Here is a 7,539-nt window from a genome sequence, read left to right as displayed (position 1 = left end):
ATTTACATATTCAGCTCTTTATGAATGCTCACGTCCCTCGCCTTCTTCATCACTATTCTAAGCCTCACATTGCAGAAACAACCTTTGACCTTGTGAAGCTTAGACCAGGCTCACTGTCTGCTCTTAGTGGGATGCAGCCATACCCGTTCATTTTGTATCGCCTATGGCTGCTTTCACGCTGCAAAGTGGAGTCGAATAGTCATAACCCAGGTTATATGCGGCTCACAAAGCCTAAAATATTTACTATCTGGCCCTTTTCAGAAAACACCTGCATCCCCCTGGCTTAGAGCCGTGCTGAGGCCAATAGAAACCTGGTTTCCCAAGTTCCTAATAACGTAGTTCTCCTACCTACTTACACTTCCCTCAACTCAGCCCTGACAAAAAAGTAAACCTACTCACATTCATACATTGATCAGTTTTGCTTCTTTCTCTCTTCCTTACTCAGGAAGACTAGAATTATTTTCAGACAGATATTTATAAAGCTACTTCAATGAAATGAAAATTGTTGAAAGATATTTATAACAGAGGTAGCATTCAGAATTTATTTTCTTCTCAGAGATGCAAGTTTTAACAAGGACTTATAGAAAATGGAGTTAAGTTAAATTTGGGGGTGGGTATGGCTGCAGATGGAGAAATCCCATGACATATAAAACCTGAAATCTTCTAGCGTGAGCAGGGCTACTTGAAACAATGTCTTGCAAGAAGGACAGTGGCCACACCACACTCTTACATCATTTTGCCATGTAGGCCGTGCTGTTGTTCATTTTTTGATAAGGTATCTTATTTACTTTTTTAAAAAATTTCAAATTCTATCCTTTTAAAAAATTTATTTTTAATTTTTTAAAATGTACAGTGTGATGATTTAATATATGTATACATTGTGAAATGATTACCACAGTCAAGTTCATTAACATATCCATCAACTCACATAATACCATTTCTTGTGTGTGTGGTAAGATTATGTAAGATCTATTCTCAACAACTTTAGGGATATGATATGGTATTATTAACTATTATCGCCATGCTATACATCAGATCTCTATTCATTTTATAACTATAAATCTGTGCCCTTTGACCAATATCTCTCTCCATTTCTCCCATTGCTCCGCTCTCCACTTTTTAAAAATTCCACACATTAGTGAGAACATACAGCATTTGTCTTTCTGTGTCTAGCTTAGTTCATTTAGCATAATGTCCTCTGGCTTCATCTACATTGTCACAAATAGCAGGATTTCTTCCTTTGTTATGACTAATATTTCATTGTATATATATATTTTTTGTATATATCCATTCTTTATCCCCATTTTCTTCATCCATTCATCCATCAGTGGACACGTAGGTTGTGTGCAGCAAAATGAAAAGGCAACATATAGAATAGGGGAAAATATTTGCAAACCATATATCTGATAAGGGAGGAGTTAATATACAAAAAGGAAAAGGAACTCATACTACTCAATGGCAAAAAAAAATAAAAATGATAAAAAAGAAAATGGGCGAAAGACCTGTATAGACATTTTTCCAAAGAAGACCTACAAATAGTCAATGGAAAAAGTACTCAACACTAATAATCATCAGGGAAATACAAATAAAATCACCATGAAATATCACTTCACACCTTTTAAGATGACTGTTATCGAAAACAAATGTTGATGAAGATGTGGAGAAAAGAGAACCCTTGTGAACTCTTGGTGGGAATGTAAATTGGTTCGGCCACTATGGAAAACAATATGGAGGCTCCCCCAAAAATTAGAAATATGTGTCCCATATGATCTAACAATCCCCCTTCTAGGCATATATCTAAATGAAATGAAATCAGGATCTCTAAGAGACATGTGGACGCTCATGTTTATAGCCAAGATGGGTAAGGTGTCTAAGAAAGCACCTAGTCCAACGTCCCACACACCAAAGGGACCTAAGATGGGGAACCCATGACCTCATAAGCCAATCTACTCTGCTTTGGGGCAAGTCTTGTCATTCATTATCATCTTTGTAGCAAGCTCTATTTGTATAGGCGTGATTATTTTACAAGCTTAGTCTTCTTAAATCCGCACTACCTTCTTGTGAGGAAAGTAGGGCAGGAATTACTTTTTCAATCTAGTAAGTATTGATTGCAGAAACCCTGGTCTATTGACTCCAAAACCAGTGCTCTGGGCCCCACACCATTCTCTCCCTCATTCTGTACTAATTCCCTGCCTTTTCTCCTGCTACTTCGGATGAATTGTGTTTCTGTCTAAAGCCAGTCCTTCCATTTGGGCACTAGATCCCCTTCTCTCTCGCCCACTCAAGGACATCATCCCAGCTAATCTCCCTTTCTCTTCTGCATTATTGATTTCCCCCCTCTACCGGAGCATTGCAATCAGCATACAAATATGTTGCTCTGTTCGTAAATTTGAAAAATATCCCTCATTAGTCCCCACATCATGCTCTGGCTACTTTCTCATTTCCTGGTTTTATTTTTCAACAAAACTTCAACAATCATTGATACTCATTGGTTCTAATTCCTTATTGCCTCTTCTTCCTTTCATACTTTTCTTAAATATTTTTAAAATTTCAAGTACAGTGTACTTATAGGCAAATGTTTTGTCAAATGTGTTTACCTATATAGCCCAATCAAGACATAAAACATTTCCATCACTCTTCAAAATTCTCTTGTGTGACTTTCAGTTTGTCTTTCCTCCTCTGTAGGCAACTATGATTTTGATTTCATCACCATAGATTTGTTCCACCTATTATTGAATTTCATGTGTAAGAAATTACACAGTATAAACTCTTTGATGTCTGGCTTCTTTGCCCAATACAGTGTGTTTGAGATTCATTCATCTTTTTGTATGCATCAGTAGTATGTAACTTTTTTATTGCCGAGTATTCTTTCGCAATTTTTACAATCTATTCCTTTATTAATGGATATTTTAATTTTTTAATTTAATTTACAATTGTGAATAAACCTTCTATGAACATTTATGTACAAATCTTTTTGTGGATATATGTTTTCATTTCTCTTGACTAGATATAAGAGTGGAATCGCCTGATTATAAATAGGTACATGTTTAACTCTGTCAGAAACCATCAAACCATATCCAAAGTGGTTGTAACATTTTACATGCATACATTCCCAGTTAATCTACATTTTTTTAAAAAACAAAATTTGGTGTTGTGTGGGCATGTGATGATAATCTATTTGTTGTTTTAATCTGCATTTCCCTAATACCTAATGATACCGAACATCTTTTCATGTGTTTATGTATGTCTTCTTTTGTGAAATATCTTAAATATTTTTCTGATTAAAAGAAGTTAAATTGTTTATTTTATTACTGAATTATGAGATGTTTTAGTTTTCCAGTGCTACATAAAAAAATTACCATTGATTACTTAATAGCTTAAACAACGTACATTTATTATCTCACAGTTTCTGTGGATCAGGTGGCTGGGCATGGTTTAATTGGATTTTCTGCCTAGGACAAGTCTGCAGTCAAGGTGATGGCAGGTGCTGGTTTCTCATCTGGAGCTTGGTGTCCTCTTCTAAGTGCATTTGGGCTGTTGGCCGTTAAATTCCTTGTGGTTGTAGGACTAAAGTCTCCAGCTTTTAGAGGCCACCTCTATCTACAGGTAATTCACAGCATGATAGCTTGCTTTTTCAGGAACAGCAGGCGAGGGCTTCTTGTTTTAGCGAGCTTATGCCTCTGAACTGTGAACTTTACAAGTGTTTGTCAGTTTTTTTGTCCCGCTATAGGTGGGACAGGTGGTTAGAATAGGCTGGAGTCAAGTATTTCTCTTCCCAAGTTCAGTTAGGCTCCAATAAAACCCCAGCAGGTTAGGCTCAAGCTAAATAGTTTCCCCTGAAGGCAGGACATGTTAAGAAGAACAGAGTGCTCTAGCCCAGGGGTCCCCAAGTCTCAGACTGCAGAAATAGGAACCAGCTGCTCAGCAGGAGGTGAGCAACAGGTGAGCAAGCGAAGCTTCATCTGTATTTGCAGCTGCTCCCCAGAGCTAGCATCACTGCCTCAGCTCCACCTCAGATCATCAGGCATTTGATTCTCATGGGTGCCAAAAAGGTTGTGGACCTCTGCTCTAGCATATTTCCGAATGGTTCCTTTACTCCTCTTACCAGAAGCAAGAGGAAATTTTTTAAATGATATTTACTGTGGAAACCTTGTCAAGTTCATAGATTTAAAAATGACAAAATAATGTGGGGTTTCCCTCTGACTGGGTCCCCCTGTAGTTTTTAACTCTCAGACTTGCTCATGCTGAGCTTCTGGCAATTCATTAATTACATTTCAGGTTTTCCCACCCAGGCACTTTTTCCTGCAGCATTTTCTGTTTGAGTCTCTGCTCTAGGGTATTTGCCAGTCTGCCTCTCCAGTCATGAATGCAGCAGTTTGCCCTGTATCCTTCCTCTCTTGGATCTGCCTTGGATCCAAGAACAGTTGATTTTTTAGTTTGTTTACCTTAATACTTGTTGCAGTGACTTCCATTCTCCTTCCATGTGGAACTAGAATCTTCTTCAAGTTTTTGGTTAAATCTTATTTTATTAGATAGGCCTTTCCTGATCATTCTACATAAATACTAACACCTCCTGCAATCCCTACTCACTCTACTTACCTTTCCTACTTCCTGCTTTATTGTTCTCCATAGCTGTAATTACTTTGTGACATGTGATATACAGTTGTCTCTCAGTATCTGCAGGAGGTTGGTTCCAGATGCCCAGTGGATACCCAAATCCACAGATGCTGAAGTCCCATGTGTACAATGGTGTAGAAGAATGTATACAGTCTGCTCTCTGCATCCACAGATGTACAAGTATGGATCAAACATCCTGTTTCGATTCATGGTTGGTTGAATTGCAGATGTGAAACTTGGAGATATGGAGGAATAACTGAATATTTATTGAAAAAATCCACGTATAAATGGATCCACACAGCTCAAACCTGTGTTGTTCAAGGGCCATCTATTTACTTAATCATTGGTTTATTGCCTTTCTTTTTTTTCTGGAACATATGCTCAGTTATGGCAGGAGTGTCTTCTCTGTTTGTTACTGTATCACCAGTATCTAGAACAGTGCCCAATATATAATAAGGGCTCAAAAAAATTTACTTAATAGATGAATGAATGACTTGGAGTCTCACTTAGTTCTTTTCATTATTGCTATTGCGGGGTGAAGGAGAAAGAAATTTTCCTTTACCTTTTTAGGTTTTCCCAGCTGGTCTAATAGTCAAATTGACATGAGACAGATTATCAAAAGAAAATAACCAAATTTAATTAGATATGTATATATGGAAGTTCTGCATACATGAAAGGTTCAGAGACAGAAAGGTAAGAAGAGGTATGTATGGCATTCTAAGCTCAGGAATGAAGTAAGCCGCATGGGCTTCAGAGGGGAGGAAGGTCATTGCAGGATGATAAGAAAAGCAGACGTTCTATAATTAGAAGTTAGCTCTGCCCTGTAGACAGGTCATAGAAATTCATCGCTGGTAAGAACTCTTGTTATGGTCAAGGACTCCAATTTAGGTTCTTCTAGATAGTTAAAGGAGAGGCAGAAGTATTTTCTGAACCTGCAGGGTTCAAAATAATCCACATGCCCAAGTGGCACATCTTGGGGAGGCCTGTTCAGAACCCCTTTACATTCTGACTCAGCTTCTCATTTATTCCCTCTAAGTACTATAAAAACTTTGAGATGTAATGGCATCATTTGAGGCAAACATTTCCCAGATTGTTCTCACTGACTTTCTTTCCGAGAAGCTAGTGATTAGAAACTGAGGCTGAGACATGACTCATACCAAACCAGGTGGGGAACGCCCCTTTGCCCCCCTGCCCTTCCCTCTACCTTTGGTGTCTCTCTGATCTAGTCTTTTACATTAGATCTCTGCTTCCTTGGCACCTCCCAATCCTTCACTTCTCTGTCTCAAGCCATATAGATCCCAGGAGTAGCACAAAACATTTTTAGCAGATGTTATATCATCAATAGAATAATAGCCACACTCTATTCTGGTATATGTGCAAGTTCTATTGTAAAAAATGAACCATAGGAGCAATTTGTTGCTGGGGATGTGTATCAGAAATTAAAAGAGAATTAAACTATGCCTTTGTTCTACAAAGTACTATGAAGATAAAAATAAACATAACTAATCTTATGAAAATGTGTACAATAAAAAATCCTGATACATAGACACTGCTATTAGGACTCTTTCTACTCATTCCAGACAAAAGCAGCAACACCACTAATCTGGCAGTGAGGTGACTGGTCCTCTCCTTCTATCTCTGATAGATGTCACTAATTAGCTATGTGACCACTCTCTCAGCTGCTCAGGCTAAAATCCTTGAATTCATTTTAACTCTTCTCTTTCTCTAATAACTTACATACAATCTGTTAGCAAACCTTTTGTGTCTACCTTCAAACTATACCCAGGATTGAAACATCGACTTCACTGATACCACCTGTTTCAAGCCACTATCTTTTCTTTGTTGGGTTTCTGATTTCTCTTTTGCGAGCTTAGATATCTTATGAGGTCATCTCCATCTCTAGTATTGTATGAATCTATGGACTTTGTGAATCTGAAGTTCCAGAAGCTTTGCTACATTATCCCAAAGAACAGAATGTATGTCATTCCTTGCTACCAAAGAAGAAACAGGCATGTGGGCAGCTTCTATCCTAACAAGCAAGCAAAGTATTTCCACTCCTAATATATCCTGAGAATTCAGATCCAGGAGCCAGAATGTGTGGAAACTGCCAAGGCCTGCTGGCTGGTGGCCACCTGAGCTGTTTTTACTCACGACACTTCTGACACCGAATGTGTGGAGTTTTTTTCACACCAACAACCAGTTCTCCAACTCTCTAAACTAGGTGTCCTACAATTTAATTCAATTTGACACTAATTAAACAATCTGGAGTTAGCATCGGACTCCACATGTTTAAAGGCTCAGTCTCACGAGGCTGTACTCACTTCAGGCCACCCACGCTTCCTTCCAATGTGGGTACAAAGTCAGGGGTTCCCACAACCCTGCTATTTCAGGTTCAATAATTTGCTATAATGGCTCACAGAACTCAGGAAAGCACGTTACTTATGATTAGTGGTTGATAAAAAAGGATACAACTCAGGAACAGCCAAATGGAAGAGAAGCATAAGGCAAGGTCTGGTGGGGGCTGGAGGAAAGGCCCGGCCTCCACCAGCACAAGGATGCATTCACTAATCTGGAAGCTCTCAGAACGCCATTGTTTAGGGCTTTTAACGAAAGCTCCATTAATGATTGATTAATGATTGATTAAGTCATTGGCCATTAATGATCAATCTCCAGCCTTTCTCCCTCCCCTGGAGGTCAGGGCATGAGGCTGAAGTTCCACCCCTCTAATCACGGCTGACTCCTTCTTGTCATCAGCCCCTATCCTGAAGCTATCTAGGCGCCCACAGCCACCAACCATTTCCTTAGATACACCAGACACTTATTACTGCAGAGATTCCGAGGGTTTTAGGGGCTGTGCCAGGAATTAGGGACAAAAACCAAACATTTATTTTTTTCTTATATCACGTCACCAACCACAGCTTC

The sequence above is a fragment of the Pteropus alecto genome, unplaced genomic scaffold (assembly GCF_000325575.1).
Source record: "Pteropus alecto unplaced genomic scaffold, ASM32557v1 scaffold115, whole genome shotgun sequence".
Taxonomy (NCBI): domain Eukaryota; kingdom Metazoa; phylum Chordata; class Mammalia; order Chiroptera; family Pteropodidae; genus Pteropus; species Pteropus alecto.
This window is presented reverse-complemented; position numbering follows the sequence as displayed.